The sequence below is a fragment of the Ursus arctos genome, unplaced genomic scaffold (genome assembly GCF_023065955.2).
Source record: "Ursus arctos isolate Adak ecotype North America unplaced genomic scaffold, UrsArc2.0 scaffold_23, whole genome shotgun sequence".
Classification (NCBI taxonomy): domain Eukaryota; kingdom Metazoa; phylum Chordata; class Mammalia; order Carnivora; family Ursidae; genus Ursus; species Ursus arctos.
Window position 1 is genome coordinate 11,456,158 of NW_026622908.1, and position 17,315 is coordinate 11,473,472.

Below are 17,315 nucleotides of genomic sequence, written 5' to 3' on the forward strand. Positions count from 1 at the left end.
TCTAAATTTTTGAGAATTGTCGGATTAATTGTAATGAGCTCACACTACATAAGACAGAGAGCAAAGAATGTAACATAAATCACAATCCTCGCCCCCGAGGGGCTTAGAAACTAGACACCATCTGGAAAAGCTGGGATTCACAATAAAAATTAATTGAAAAATATCACTAGGAAATACTGAAATCTTGTTATATTAATATTTAATAATATTTATCATTGAAAGGTTAAATAGTGCTATTTGCCTCTTCCCTTTATCAGACCACCCTCTACTCCCCTACCCCTACTCCAAATACTCCTTCATTTCCACTTTCCAAAATTATATTCCTGATTGGAAGCCCAAGTCTCAAATGCCACTTCCATTAAAGGCCTTCTGCCCTCAACTGGAGAGGATCTCACCCTCCTTCCAATTCCGGCTCTGCTTCCCGTTTTGCCTGTATAACATCATAGCCTAAAGGCACCTGAGACGCATTCTATTTTGGGGGTCCTGATTCTGAAGTCTGGTTCAACCAGTGATCAGCCAACCGACTTCCCTAGGCCTTCGTTTCCTCTCCAGGAAAGGAAGTCTGATAATAATCTCTTCCACACAGAGCTGTTGTGCAGATTAAACAAGGGAACCTGCGAATGTGCTTAGGAGAGATTCAGTGAATGTGTCTGAATCCTCCCCTGGCAATTCGTTTATTCAGCTTTCTACTCCAGTCATTTGTGTATCTGTTTTATCTCCTTGGGGAGAGTAAAATCTGAGGACGGGAAACTCCTCTCACTCGTCGCCCCCACCCCTTCCCTCAACCCAGTACCTAGCACGGATTCTCATAGTTTCTGTGTATATTTATCAGGTCGGTCTCTGTACAAGCTGTCTCCTGGAGCCTGCTACGAATGGTTAGCATGCACACTTCACTATTAACAGGGGCAGCGTGGAAACCTCTCCTTTGTCTTCTCTCTCCCCAACCCTCGCTGCCCCCCCCCCCCATGGCTTTGGAGAGGAGGCTGCAGTTAGAATCACTGCACCATAAGAAAATCATCAATTTTCTAATGAAAGCCCTTGTCATTAAATATCCAGCCTCTGGCACAATCCCTGAGGGAAAGAACCCATTCCCGCAATGCACTGGGCCAATTTGTGAGCCCTGCCTTGGTGAACACAGACTCTCCCCTGACCCTGGAAGTCAATCAGCAGGAGCCCTGAACTATGGAGCATGAATGCTCACCACTGCGTGGTCTCTAGCTGACATACCAGCTCCTGTCACCGAAGGTCACCAGCTACGGAGCCTTGCAGAGAGTCGGTCACCTTCATCTCTCTCCTCTCCCTCTTCTCCACACGGGGCTCCCACGTAACCCTTTCCCCTGTCATTAGACCCTTGCCACTTCCTGAGGATCTGGCAGCTTCCACAGTATCCAACCTACCAGGCTGTAAATACCCAACTAAGAAACATGAGATGTGTTTATAGGACTTCTCATGGCTCCTCATCTAAACCATAAATATGAAATGCGTTTTGACAATTCTCAGAAAACACACCATGTCCCAGATTCAGTTGGCAGCACAAATTTACTCCGCACGAGACGGCACCAAAATCTCCACTTTGCAGTTTTCAATCAAGCCCACGCATGCAGCTGCATTGTGCTAACACAAATGGAACCTTATTAAATCACATACCCTGAGTGGTCATGCCTTGAGAGGATTATTTCCAAGCTGTAAGAAATTTGGTGGTATCTGAACTTCACAAACAGCTAAAATGGTAGCGTCTGAGATCTGACGTTCCAGACCTTCTCCAGCCGCAGCCGCAGTAAAGGTAGGCAGCTGTGAGTTTGCATACAACCACAGATTCCAGAATCAGGCAGACTGCTGCTCTGTGGCCTACGATGTGTCACTTGGGAAGTTAATGCTTCTCTGCCTCAGTTTCCTGAGTAAAAATAAAAGTAAATAAGCAAGAAACACTAAAACTACTGAAGAGAATGATCTGTGACACTAACATGCGTAATGTGTACGGATGTATGTGTGTGTGTATCACCTAGCCTGGTACTTAGCATTTATTAGACACTCGACGAAGGATGTCGATTGTTTAAAAGGTTTTATTTATTTATTTGAGAGAGAGAGAGCAGGAATGGGGTGTGGAGAGGGGCACAGGGAGAGGGACAAGCAGACTCCCCACTGAGTAGGGAGCCGGAGGCAGGGCTCCGTCCCAGGACCCCGAGATCATGACCTGAGCTGAAGGCGGATGTTTAACGGGCTGAGCAACACAGGCACCCCAAGAATGTCAATTAAAAAAGAAAACCTTATATCCATTACAAGATACAAATGGTAAAGCAAAAATGGTTACTGAGGCCTCAGACACTGTCTTATTCTGGTCGAACTACCTGGACTTGGAGCAACATCCAGGAAGATTTGATTTCACGTCCCTGATTCTTTTATTTTTTTTAATTTTTAATTTTTTTTTGATGTAAAGTTCGATGATTCATCAGTTGCGTATAACACCCAGTGCACCATGCAATATGTGCCCTCCTTAAATACCCATCACCAGTCTATCCCATTCCCCCACCCCCCTCCCCTCTGTAGCCCTCAGTTTGTTTCTCAGAGTCCATAGTCTCTCATGTTTCATTCCCCCTTCTGATTACTCCCCTTCTTTATCCCTTTCTTCTCCTACCGATCTTCCTAGTTCTTATGTTCCATAGATGAGAGAAACCATATGATAATTGTCTTTCTCTGCTTGACTTATTTCACTTAGCATTATCTCCTCCAGTGCCGTCCATGTTGCAGCAAATGTTGAGAATTCGTTCTTTCTGATAGCTGAGTAATATTCCATTGTATATATGGACCACAACTTCTTAATCCAGTCATCTGTTGAAGGGCATCTCGTTTCCTTCCACGATTTAGCTATTGTGGACAATGCTGCTATGAACATTGGGGTGCATATGGCCCTTCTCTTCACTACGTCTGTATCTTTGGGGTAAATACCCAGTAGTGCAATGGCTGGGTCATAGGGTAGCTCAATTTTTAACTTTTTAAGGGACCTCCACACTGTTTTCCAGAGTGGCTGTACCAACTTGCATTCCCACCAACAATGCAGGAGGGATCCCCTTTCTCCACATCCTCTCCAACAATTGTTGTTTCTTGCCTTGTCAATTTTTGCCATTCTAACTGGCGTAAGGTGGTATCTTGGTGTGGTTTTGATTTGAATTTCCCTGATGGCTAATGATTGTGAACATTTTTTCATGTGTCTGTTAGCCATTTGTATGTCTTCTTGATCCTTTTCATTTTGTCCATTTTGTTTGTCCTGCATCCATTAGGTGCTGTGATCAGGCCAGGATTAACTAGGAATGATGCTTTAGGCCTCCAGGAATGATTGTATAACATAATTGTTTAGGTCTGGGTGTCTCCTGCTGGAAGGTAAGCTCTCAAGGCCAGGACCCCTGTCATTCCTTTCTTTATTCTCATTACCTGTTTGTATTCAACAGGAGCAGGCCACAGACTAATTGTCAGTGTCGGGCCAACTCCCAGCTTGGAGTTGACTGCCTTTCCTTCCTCGAGCTGTTAGCTGTTATTTATCTCCTAGGTGGAAAAGACTGTCAAGGCCCTTGGCATCACGCCAGGTGCTTTGTTTATACGCTTTGTCTCATTTAATCTTCACAGTTATCTAGGAGATAGACACCCTGGTTGTTCTGATACTACAGATGAAAGAATTTAGGCTTACAGGGATTAAATAAATTTAGCAAAGCTTATACAGTAAGTGACTGAGCCTGGATCCCAAACCAGACCCTACCGAGCACAAAGTACACTGACTGACTAAACACCCATTCACAAGTACTGACCACTGTGCAAGGCTGGACAGTCATCACATAGGGTTGTCAGTGGGTTTTATTATTTTTCAAGTTTTTGCAGGCATCTTAACCCAGATTAGACCAACCGACTCCCCTTGAAAGTTGGAGAGGTCAAAGCCACTTATAATTACTGTTACAAGCATCTCATATGACCAGAAAGTCACAGAGTCAAACCTGACCCTTTTATTCTCAGAGATCAATTCTCAGCATGAAAATGTACAGTATCAGTGTAAGTGCCCTGTATGGAGCCTTCTGATATACAACAGCGCATGCTCCCCACCTCACACATCCTCACAGGCCAGAAATTTCCAGAAGTAGAGCCCCTATGCAAAATGTTGGTATATTTTTTCTCCATTTTTTGGTGGCTGAGCTAAAAGAAGATTTTGAAGCTTAGGACATGCACATGTCAGTGTAGAAATGAGCCAAACAAATCTCAGTGGATAGAAACATTGGACCTTAGCTGGAGGGTAAATGTCAACTGTCACCTAGAACACATCCAGGGGCCCCCACTTCCTACTTAAGTCCCTTCCAACTTTGAGACCCTAAGGGAGCTCTAGAGATGAGTCCAAGACTTCTTCTGTACTTGGTCCTGCCACAGGACAAGTTTATATTAATGCCCAGATGAAAACACACAAAGGAGGTTTAACCTATTTTTTAGATAACCCAGAAATCAGAGTCCGTGGGGAGCAAAGAAAAGTTTTGAGGATGGCAGAGTCATTTCCTTTATATGAACAGAAGAGGATTTTTTTCTGGAATCTGTACTTGGAAGTTCATAATGCCTCCCTAACAAAAATAAATCCTGTCCCCTCTGCCCCTCTTCTTCACAAGCCCTCAGTCAGTGCACATCTTCTATCCTCAGATGAGCCTGGCTAATTGATTCTCTGAACATTAGGAGTGACTTTCTCAGATGGTTTCCTCCTAACCTTTTTGCCTGTTTCTAATCCTATTAGCAACCTCCCATCACACAACATTAATGCAGTTGTATCCGATTTCAGTTTTTGCCAATACCCGACAAAATGCAGCAGCTTATTAGTGACTTTTATGTCATGTGGTTTTAGCAAAATTGAATGCTAATGAGATGTGATTGGGTGGAAAATTATAGCAATAGGGTGCCTGCCTTCTGTAATTGCAGCATGGGCTTTCGTCTGCAATGGGGGTACCAGGATTTCTTTTACTTAATAGCGATTTTCAAGGCACAGAAAGGTACCGTGTATTTGCAATTATGCAGCAGATGATTAAGCGGCTTTCGTGGGTGGACTGTTGGACAGACTTGCAAATCATAGGATGGTGAAGGAAAGCAGCAAGAAGATTACAATTGCATTGTCTCGTCCGAAGCCTCATTTATTAAAACACCCCCACCTCCAAACAGAAAGGAAAGGGAGGCAGGATCATAGCAAAGATGGTATTCTTATCTAAAACAAACTTATTAAAAGAGATGGAGTCTTTATTAACTCGTCAGGAGCCAAATGATTAAACAGCTTTACTTGCCATTGAATTCCGAGCAGAAATCAACGTACATTATACAGTTGCAGCCGCTGAGATTGCAAAAGCCCCAAGGACAGCACACGTACTGTGATTTACTGAAATATTTCATCACTGTAATGGTCAGGAGATGGAGTGCAGTTTGTCCATGGAGTATAACTTATATCTTGTTCATTTTTGTATGCGGTGGAAAAGCTACCCGCATAAACTCCCCAATTGTAGTATTCCTGTTGCAAAATCTGAAGTGTCCAACTGAAAAGGACTGTCTCCACATTCAGAGCATTTTAAAAAATGAGTCGTTGCTTTATGGAGACTTAAGTATTATCATTTAACTGTAGATGGTGCTACCCAGTGAATTTGGCATAGTTAACCATGACTAGGGGTTGTTAAATGCAGGGCTGGGTGTTCCCTGTGCCTCCCCCGAGCCCGACAGACAAGGGCAGAGAAGACACCGTCCCTTACGCTCTTACACAACCCAAACAACTAACTTGTTCTCATATGCAAAGTTTCTCTAACACCAACAGCTTTTGTGAATTTATACAAGTAATTATCCTTCCAATCTAAAATTTAGAGAAAGATATACAATTTTAAAAGAAGGAAAAATATAAACTCGACATGCACCATTCAGCACCCGAAGGATTTGCCTCTCCCAATGGTGTAAATGTGACATTATTTAATGACTTGAAAAATGTTTACTTCTACAAAGGATTTTAAGTGGCTTACAGTAAAAGCCATGCATCATCAAAGTTTTAGTTATCTCTCGCTAGGTATCAAACTACACCAAGACTTAATGGCATGAAATATAACCATTGTATTCTACACACAACTGTATGTATCAGGATCTGGGGAATGAAACCACAGGATGGCTTGTCTCTGCTCCAAAATGACTGAAAAGGTTTGAACACCCTAAATTGCTGGGACCATATGTCTAGAGTCTTGGGTTCTTGAGGGTTGCCTTGGGTCTTCTCCATGACACACCAGCTCAGGAAGGGATGTGCAAGGTGGTGTCTTCGTTCACGTCTGGCACTGCTGGTAGGACTGCAGTGGCTGAGGCTGGCTCCGTCTCCCTCTCTCTTCATGGATTCTCCCCAGGCAGTTTCCCCACAGCATACCAGTCTTAGGGTAGTTAGACTTCTTACATGGCGGCTAGCTTTCCTTTCAGATCTGAGAGGCCTGGGCAGAAACTGGGAGACGTCTTACGAATGACCCAACCTCAGAAGTGCCAGGGATGCCTGGGTGACTCAGGCAGTTAAGTGTTTGCCTTCAGCTCAGGTCGTGATTTGGGGTCCTGGGATTGAGCCCCGTATCTTCAGGATCCCTGCTCAGCGGGGAGCCTGCTTCTCCCTCTCTCTCTACCTCTCCCCCACGTCCCCCGCTCATGTGCACGCACTCTTTCTCAAAAAAAAAAAAAAAAAAAAAGTCTTAAAAGAAGTCCCAGAGCATGGCCTCCGACAGGGTCTAGTGGTCAAACAAGTCACTAAGGCCAGCCTTGATCCAAGAGGAGAGAATGAGACACTATTTCTCAATAGAAGGAGAAGAACAGATTATGCAACGATCTTAATGCACCTAGCCATGCCGTAAGTGCAATGATGATCATTTTAAAGTGTGAAGAGCTGCACAATTGAGGGAACAAATAATTATACTAGAAAAGCAAGGCTAATAACACATCCTGCTACGACCAGAGAATTTAACCCCAAGTTTACTCGTGATCAAGGCAAAACGGAAAGAACCAGCAATATAGCGTTCTTTGTTACAAAAAAAAAAAAAAAAAAAAAAAATCATGCTTACTTTTCTTTTCAATTATTTTCCAAAGAATAAATCAATAACCAACAAGCATAGACCACGAGATGAGTTTCTTTCTACCTAACCCTCCTTTTCTGCCTCAATAACACAGTTCAGCCCTGTGGTGATGGTCAGTCTGATAGGAAACTAACTGATTAGAATGGGACCCGAGATGGAGAAGGGCAGAAGAAGAAAGAGCAGGAAGGAGGGTGAACCGAGGCAAACACAAAGCAAAGGAAAAACAAATGGAGGAAAAGAGTGGGAGGGGATTCAAATTTTGTTTTGCTTTGCCTTGTAAAGAGTTTCGCAGCTCACAGACTCCAATGCCTACGAGGTCTGGCAAGTACCGAAAATATCTGAAATACGTGAAGTAAAAGAAAGCAGAAAGAAGTGGAGCCCCTGCCAAATGTCTAAAAGCCTCAAATTATCTTCGATTAAGTTGATTATAGGTGCTGTATTGCCAAATAGACCCATGTCTGTGACTGGCTTCAGGCCGCTCTTGCCTGCCAGGTTTCTTCTCTTGACTTTGCTTCCATGGAGAAATTCTGAGTTCACAGGCTGAAAAATCAACCTACCGGGTTTCCTCTGTCCTTCTTAGCAGGGAGATCCTCCAGGATGACACTGAAGGACGGATCACAGGTATTTGCAGACGTGACCACTCTCATTTCCTGGTTTCCTATGATCTAGGTCCTATCACCTCCAGAAAAATTTACTGGGGAAGAAATGAGAGGAGAGATATGTATTGCTCATAAGGGATAAATTAATGAACTAAGCCAGGCTACTGCCAAATACCTACTCTTGCTCAAAGCCAGTCTTAGAACTGAGAAATGCTTTGGCATATTCTGGAAAGTAGGTTACTACTCTGCTTTTCCCTCTGACTGCTTCTTCGTAGACATCTAATGTCCGAAAAGCCGAGAAAAGACTCCAGTTTGATCTTCATGTTGGAAGGAAAGGGAATGTTAGCACTCATCAAGTTCTGACCAAACGTTTTATTTTCCCTGTCTTCCTCCACCTTTTAATGAGCCACCATGAAAACCAGTAACTACCCAGAAAAGTAGCAGGGTTTCCAGTTATCTGAACTCTCCTTAGACTAATAAAGTCTTTGATTCTGAGCTGAGTGTATGGATAACCCATTTTTCTTTTGCTAGTCTCTTCACATTTCATCACCCTATCATTTCCAGTAGTGAGGGGGTCAAGCCTATATCTCTGTCCCCATGGCTCTCCTTTCAGTGTGGTACACCACCGTGCCGTATGCTTTTTCGGTTAACATGGTGCCACATTCACTTATGACTGACTTTGTGTCCCAAACTGATTTCTTCAAAAGTTGATCAATAGCAATAGACAATAATATAAGAATATTAGGTCTCCCAGAAAGGAAGTTGCAGCTCAATGGGATCCTTTGGTACCTATATCCCACATTAACTAATGGTGGCTCTTTCAGACACCACTCCCGCCAAGTGGATTTGGGAGAGAGTCCACATGCCTAGTGGGTCATTTTGAGACACCTAACTCAAATGTCACTAGGTGTTGTTAGCCTTTGCTGAGGTAGCAAAAGCTCAGTCGAGTCCCACAAATGATGTGGATTCTCAAGAGTTTGGACCTTAATGTTTTCTTTGATGGCCAGTTTGTTCTGACTCATTGATTGGAGAAAATTAGGTGAGGTAGAAGAAATAGAAATTGTTACTCCCTTTAGATTGGGAGTGATTATCATGAATAATGAAGTGAACTTTCTAGCAAAATGGCCCTGATATTTTCCATTCATCTATACACCCATTAGTTCCTATACTTCATTTGAAAAAAAGATTGTAGTTCTTCCCTAGTAGCACATTTTATCATTCAGCCTTAATTACAGACATAGATGTTTGTAGATTAATGTAACTGAACAAAAGATACATTTGATATGAAAAGATACAAAAGATATCATGAAAAAATAGTTTTGAGAGAAGAGGAAGAATTCATTTTATTTTAGGAAGAAGAAAATGTGTTATAGGCAGGGGCATTCCAAATCCTTTGGTTTCGTGAATATTCCATCTTCATGATAATAGACAGCTGTGCTCTTATGAACTTCTAAGAAACAGCTAACTTTGGTCAGAGTTATGAAAGGTAGAGAACAGAGAAAACAGAATCTCTCCTTCTGAGTGGGCATTTTCAGTGTGGAATTACATTAACCTTTCTCATCAACCCTTAAGCTGACATTCACAGTAATGGAATTTATCATCTTTTACTCTCTACCATGAAGAGCCCAGAATTAAAAAGGACCTGTCCTTCATTGTTAAATACTGCACAATTTTCCCCTTTCAGAATCTTATGTGAAGATTCTGCGATTCCTATCGATACTAGTTTTCTTCTAATAGAAAATTTCTTTCCTCTTAATTCATTTTAAAGACCCTCCAACATGTCCCAAACAGGCAATACCTATGGGTGACCAGAGAAGTTGGAGCAAATTAGAGACCTTTTTTTTTTTGAGAGAGAGAGGGAGAGAAAGTGCACGTACGTTCATGCGAGTTGGGAGGATGGGCAGAGGGAGAGAATCTTTTTTTCTTTTTTTTTTTAAAGATTTTATTTATTTATTCGACAGAGATAGAGACAGCCAGCGAGAGAGGGAACACAAGCAAGGGGAGTGGGAGAGGAAGAAGCAGGCTCATAGCGGAAGAGCCCGATGTGGGGCTCGATCCCTGAACGCTGGGATCACGCCCTGAGCCGAAGGTAGACGCTTAACCGCTGTGCCACCCAGGCGCCCCAGAGGGAGAGAATCTTCTCCATGTCCAGTGCAGAGCCCAACATGGGGCTCGATCTTGCAACCCTGAGATCACGACCTGAGCTGAAATCAAGAGCTGGAAGCTGGGGCGCCTGGGTGGCTCAGTCGTTAAGCGTCTGCTTTCGGCTCAGGGTGTGATCCCGGAGTCCTGGGATCAAGCCCCGCATCGGGCTTCTCCACTAGGAGCCTGCTTCTTCCTCTCCCACTCCCCCTGCCTGTGTTCCTTCTCTCACTGGCTGTCTCTCTCTCTGTGTCAAATAAATAAATAAAATCTTTAAAAAAAAAAAAAGAGTTGGAAGCTTAACTGACTGAGCCACCCAGGCTCCCCAGAGATCTGTTTTCAATGAAGGTTCCAGGTATAAATAAATGCAGGGACCACAAGCAATTGTGTGTCTCCTGGAAACATGGGATTATATGGCCACTTAAAACTGAAGTTTAATAGGGTGTCACAGGAATCACCAGAGCCTTCCATTCCCTATGGGTCCAAGAAAGAAGCCAAGGTGTATGTCAAGAGAGTGTTGACAAGACTACTGAGGTTTCAGGTTGCCATTTAAGAAAGGGAATGAAACCGTAGCCCCATATTTGTGCCTATAAGATCTTGGTAAGATTTCATAAAGGTCTGCAACTTCTCTCTCTTTGTTATTTTCATTACCGACCTAGCTATTTCTAGAAATTTGTTAAAGGAGAAGGACTTGGGTAGCCTGCATCTTCTTACAGCTAGACTTGCAAGGATTAGATCACTAAAGGACAGAGTGGTGATGGTCAGTGAAAGAAGGAGAAAGAACAAAAACAAGCTGAATCCCTTGGGCTCCCAAGAAAGAGGCAGCGGAGGTGAGCTAAGCAACAGAGCAAGAGGTTTGCCATTCACAAGGTCCTTGTGGCCCTTCTGCCTTCATAATGCCCTAGTATAATTGCACAGTGTCAATTGTAATGGAAACAATCATGGCCCTTAGAATAGCAACTTCACAGAATTAATATTTTACAGTATTAATTAAGTAGTATTCTATCCTTAAGCCCAAGGTCTCAGAGCGTTTGTCGCATAAGAAAAGAATGAGATGTCATCTGTGTCTGTTATTTTTGAAATGTCTGTTTTGCAAAGTTTTAAGAGTAAGGCATGATTCGGCAAGGGTAAGGTTCTTTCTTTAACGGTTTTATTTTTCTGACTCTGTTTATAAACAAGACTTATTTGGGATGGCCAAGTATATAAAGATTAAACAAAAAAGCCTATTTCTGAAAGTAGACATTGATTAGTGTTACAGGTTCCTCTTTGTACACAACCTAAACCAGGGCTCCAAATATCACTTGAGATGAGTATATTCAAAGTAGCCAAGAATAGTCACTGATGATGTAAACATATTTTTTATCAGGAGAAATACGCAATTGTGGATTTATTAAAAAAAGGAGAAGAACAAAATTAGCTCTTATTTATAAGAAGAAGAGAAAGAAAAAAATACAGAGACAGAAGGAGGGAAGAAGGGAGAGAGACAATGATATCGAAAAAACATTAAAACTCAATCACGGAATTACTAGGTATCAGATGAACCAATAAGATGACTAGATTTATCATAAGACAAAAAAAAAATATCCTCCCAGCAATTCTTGTGGTACTTAATCTTCTATCATTAGAAATCTTTTACTCGGCACTCTTTAACCTGCTGATAGTTATGTAGTATTTAATACCATTCTAGAACACACTCAGCAATGTGTAATAAACGCCTTAAGACCAACAACTTTCATTTATTCTAGGAATTTTTTCCCTAAAGAAATATGCACACCACAGAAGCGTGTTTTATAACACAAACAAATGGGAGTGCCTGGGTAGCTCAGTGGATTAAGCGTCTCACTCTTGATTTCGGCTCAGGTCATGATCTCAGGGTTGTGAGATTGAGCCTCGTGAAGGTCTCCACACTGGGCGTGAAGCCTGCTTAAGATTCTCTCTCTCTTCCTCTCTCTTTCTCTCTCCCTCTCTTAAAAAAAAAAAAGAAAAAGAAAAACGAACAAATGGAAATGACCTAAAGTCATGAAATAATAGGTGATGGCCTAAATAACCTATAATATATCCGCAGGATTGAATACTGTGTAGCCATATACTCTCAGCCTTCATTACTCCATCTTCTTAAAGTGAGATCTTAGTTTAAAATAAAGCGGTGGGAGGGGGGAATAAATAATAAAATCAAATAAAGAATAAAATAGAATAAAATAAAATAAAAAGCAGGGGGCTCTCACAAATTGCTTTGGGGTCAGAGCTAAACATGGTCTCACCCTTATCAAAGGATTTAAAGTGATCTGGTGAATTAGGCATGACCTGACATTATTAACCATCTCTGGTTAATACTAACATAAACAGCTATAGAAATTGTCCCTGGGACATCTACGTGGAAGTCTATTTGCCTCTAAAAATTTGGACTACTGCCACCATCATAAAAAAGAGAGGTAGACTGGCTTACAACATGGTTTAGTATTTCAAATCGTAATGTGGAATAATTTTTCAAAGACATCTACTCCAATCGTTCTAAATGATGATCCACAGATAGATATCTAAGATTATGAACTTCAAACTCAATATGGATTTTTTTCTTTTATTAAATAGTAATTAAGGTAAAATTGATTGTTATGATTTTATTGCTATATACCTTACTTGGCATATAAAAATTTACCAAAACTTTTACTAATTGGCAAAATCTAATTTTCTGGGAACTACTGATCTAATCTAAGCAACAGTCTCTTCCATTCAGTGATGAAACCCTCTCTAGTCCTTTGATCAATCATCTAACCTAACTTGAACTCCACTGGAGATGAGAAAGTCAACACTCATAAGCAACTCCACTCCATTTTTGGACACCTCCAGATGTTTGGTAGGTCTTTGGTATACACCGCTAAAATACATTTTGAGTAATTTCACCAAATAGTAATACTTTTATAAGACACATTGTACAAATAATAAAATGAGAAGAGAACTTACTTGCACCAACTAGTGCGTAACAAAGCTGGGACTAATCTTAGTTCCAATATACTTCAAACCCCACCCTCCCAACAAACATGACATGCTGCGTTTTGAGTCTTCCCTATTAACATCATAAAGAACACGTCCTCTCCCATGTGATTATCTTTCACAAATTTAAAGATAATCTTTATGTTTCTCTGGGTTTTCTCTTAGTTGGGATGAATACAGACAATTTCTTTAGTTGTTGCTAATATGACATGGTTCCTTCTTATCATTATTAGTAGACTGGTTACTCTTCATTATTTGTAAGTTGCATAGGTGTCAATGTCAGGTTGTAAAAAAAATACGGGCTTTAAAGACAGGCTCACCTGGGTTTGAGTGCTGGCTCTGGTATTGACTAGTTTTGGGCCTATTGAGAGCTATTTATTTTATTTATCAGAGTTGGGTATCAGTTTCCTTATCTGCAAGATGAGTAATATGCCCAAATGATACTGTGGAGATGAAAAGAAAAATTAAAACCTAAATGGCCTTTGCTAGTTCAGTCAGCAGAAAATTAAAGCAATGAACAAAAAAAAATAGGTGTGTGTTTATAGGTATCTGGACTACAATAGATAAAAATAATGTAAGAATTAACTTGATATGATTTGCTAGTTTCCCCTAGTTCTCTAAGATATCAAATAATGAGAGAAGATAAGCGAAGTTGACGTTTTCCTATTGCTCTGATTTACATCAGGATTCAAGGATTACTTACAATTAACTTTCTATACTTGTCTCCCATTGATCACTTGCTGCGTATGCTTGCCTGGAATTGGATTGTTATCCATGCATGGCAAATTAAACTTCCGATTTAACAATTAAAACCATCAGGCTGACGAATGAGACCGTGAGGCTGATTTATTCTGGGTGAGATTCTGGCTCCCAGGCATAAATGAGACTCTCTTTGTTTTCAAGAGCTGCCTGGCAGGCTGGTTCAGGTGGCACAGCCTGCGACCAATCTCATTCTACAATAATCACCAGGCATCTCCACTCAAGGGATGAGGGTCCATAAGGTACTTAGGAGTGAGTCACTCATGTAGGACTGTGATGTCATTCTCTCTTCATGGCCATAAACGACTGGTTTACCATCCAGATAAAGTATTTTCTAGAAGAAGCTTTTAATTGGCTTCTTATTCTTTAATACAGAATAGATGATAGATAAATGGATGGATGGACAGATAGATTTGATAAAATAGATGATGAATAAATAGATAGATGGATAGATTTTATAAATTGGTTTCCAGGTTTTCTCTTTGGACTCATCACACCAAGTGAAACTTTCTATTAAAATGCTTATGTGGTACCCTAATCACATGAAAGCTTTAGCTATGATGCACTTACCTTTGGAATCAGATACATGTGGGATTAAATTCTGCCTTTAATACTCAATAGTAATTATATAACTTGGGTACCTAGATTATACCTTGGGTATATAATTTAGTGAGTCTGAATTTCAATTTTATCACTTGGGAAGTGAAAAAAAAATGTATTCTGCAGGATTGTTTTGAAGATTAGGGGTAATTAATAAAGTGTTCAGCCAGTCCTCCGGCCCATAAGAAACACAATAAATGGTAGCTTCCATGTAAACTGTTTCTGGGCTATCAAGACATACACAAATGATCAGACCATAGTCACTTGGAACATTTTATTAATTTTATGAAGTCAGACAACTATCTGGGCAAGAGAAATACGACACCTCAAACTCTTCTAAAAATTCAATATTATCACCCCTATCCTCACTGTATATCTAAAGGGTTAGACTTGAATCTGACTTTTCTGGAATTACATATTATTAATAATATCCACGGGAAGTAGAACTGGCACCTGTGGATAACTTCTAACCCCTTCAGATTTCTAGAAACCTGGCTGACATCTCATTTTTAAAAATTATAGCTTAACTCGTACCAGAAGGAAACTGAGAATAAGAAAAAGTAGTCCAAAAAACTAAACCAGCTTAACAGACGGAACTTATTCATAGAAAGTCTATATGCCAATGTCAGAGCAGTCAAGCTATTCTACCTTTAGCTGACTGTTAAATCCCCAGAGGGAGAAGGTAGATGAATTGCTAAATGTTCCTGCTTGCTGCATGATCAGCTTCATTGTTTCAATATTAAGCCTCATGACCTTAAAGTATGTTCGGAAAATCTCCCTCCCATCCCCTATTATGTAACCTCAGCAGTCACCAGATAAGGAGACCCAATTATTAATATGCAACTGTGTGCAGTGAGCACAGCAGAATTATAAACATACATATAAAAAGATTCCATAATTCATTTCCAATAACTGAATACCTTCCATCCCCAGGATTCCTTGTTCTTTTGTTCCAGAATCATAGTTCTCTGTTCACCGGAGGGTCTTAAGTACCCACAGTGAAAATAGGCACATCACTGCTTTGATGGCTGGAGGTACCGCCATTATGGGAGGAGAGGGGGGGTGAGAAAAGTGAATGTTATTCTCAGATTATTAAACCTCTTTAATTTTTCCTTTTTTTTCCTGGTTGCAAGTGTTTTCACTTCCACACAAGTGCTCCCTATGTATTTCCCAGAATTGTGCAAAAGGGAATTTTCTGAGACATTTCCTGGTGGGTAAATAAAACTGTCAAGGAGATTCCTGATGCTAAAAGATTAATATTATCATAATTACTTTGTAAAAAATAAATTAAGAAAGTGCCAAAACAGCCTCTTGCTGGCTTTATGTCTCCGTAAAACGCAGCTAACCTGACGTCTACTGCCGGCCTGTGGGGTAGTCTGCTTTATTTGCTCCCAGGCTGCTGGATTTAAGGACTTAACGTGTCAGCAGTTCCTTTATTGGCTCTTAGCTTCCAAAGATTACTAACTTTTCACAATGCAATCATGAATATTCACTGGAGGCTAAAATCGGGCAAACAGAACCTCAGGAGAGTACTGAACTAGTGTGTATAGCTAATACTTTGAAATCAAGACTCCCTAAAATGTTGAAAGAGAAACTGTGCAATTTAGCAAAAGCTAAACGACAAAACTCTAACCTGAAAGAGTAAAGAGAGCTGGTGTGCGTGTTGGAGGATCTGAATTAAGGCATCGCCTCCTCTGTTAATACCACCCTTGGGCAAGTGGTTTACTCTCTCCAAGCCTGCTTCCTCCTACCTAAAAGGGAATAAGATTTGTTGGATTTGTTAGATTTTAAATATTAGACTAGTGATCTAACCTCACGGAAATCTGGTCTCTTAATCTGTAAATTGGGAACAGTGATTCGTTTCTTACTCATCATTTCAAAATTGTTTGAAGAGTGGTATATTTAGGTCACTTTGAACAAAAGTTCTAACTAAAAAGATGTGTTGTTTGCACCTGAGTGTAGTTGGCCTTAAGGACACCTGAGGGTTTTCTTCACGTAGTTTCCTATAGGAAACAACAGAAGGACTAATGCCACATCCAGACCTAAGCCGTTTCTTAATCGTTAAAGCAAGAAGATACCAGGCAGAGTACCGTTGTAGCAAGACATGATTAATTACCTAGAGTTTTAGTTCTGTAGATGTTCCTGCCTCCATAAAGTGTTTTTTTTATACATACAAAACTCCTAAGAGTGTACCTTCTAGAAAAATACTGTGTCTTTTATTAAAAACTACTTTGGGGGCACCTGGATGGCTCGTCAGTTAAGCGTCTGCCTTTGGCTCAGGTCATGATCTTGGGGTCCTGGGATCGAGCCCCGCATCAGGCTCCCTGCTTGGTGGGGAGTCTGCTTCTCCCTCTCCCTCTGCCCTCCCCGCCCCCGCTCATGCTGTCTCTCTCTCTCTCAAATAAATAAATAAAATCTTTTAAAAAATTATTTTAGAATGGTGTGGCTCTCACTATCAATCTAAGTATCACAGGGTGTCTGTAGCCAGGAGTAGTGACATTGATGGGTCTCAGTCTTGATCTTCTTTTCTTTTCACTTCTGCTTTTGCGCTCCTTCCTCATATTCCAGTTCTGGCAGGTGAGTTTTAACGGAAGTCTGATTTACTTCCGTAGAGCTCTCTGTCTCTTAAACTGCAATTGTTCAAAGTTCAGCCATCTAGGCTTGTGGACTTTTCCTTGGCTACAATGAAACTTAAAAATGAAGTTCCTATTAGCTATTGCAGAAACTCATAAACTTAAGGATTGCAAAAAAAAAAAAAAGGGGGTTATTGCTCTGAGATATTTATGGCCACTCACTTTTCCTGCTATGGAAAGATTGCTTTTACAGGCATCTCTGGTTTTAAAAATGGGAAAGAAATATATTTCAGGTAAATGCTCCCCGGAAGGATCTTCCCCATTACTCAAATATCGTGTGCCTAAGGCTGCACCATCTAAGATGAAAGCTCTCCATTTGGGATATAAGGTTTTCCTTGACCCAGGGTTAGTTACAAATGGGCTTTTTAAACAACTAAGCAGGGCTCAAAATTGTTAGAAAAATCTCCCCCAAATGTAGGATCCCTGCTTCTTACCTAAGCAAGAAGAGACTTGAGATAATCTTTCCAGAACCATCTCTCCTCCTCTTGGCTCCCATCAGC

The 17,315-nt window shown here is 40.9% G+C and overlaps 1 long non-coding RNA gene across 1 annotated transcript in view; it reads right to left on the reverse strand.

Annotated features, from left to right (window-relative positions):
* Positions 1 to 1,312, reverse strand: part of LOC123001773 (uncharacterized) — a 76,536-nt gene extending 75,224 nt beyond the window's left edge. The window contains exon 1 of the long non-coding RNA XR_006411028.3: positions 1,228 to 1,312. This is a non-coding gene — a long non-coding RNA (uncharacterized LOC123001773). The remainder of the gene's footprint in view (positions 1 to 1,227) is intronic.
* Positions 1,313 to 17,315: the final 16,003 nt, after the last annotated feature.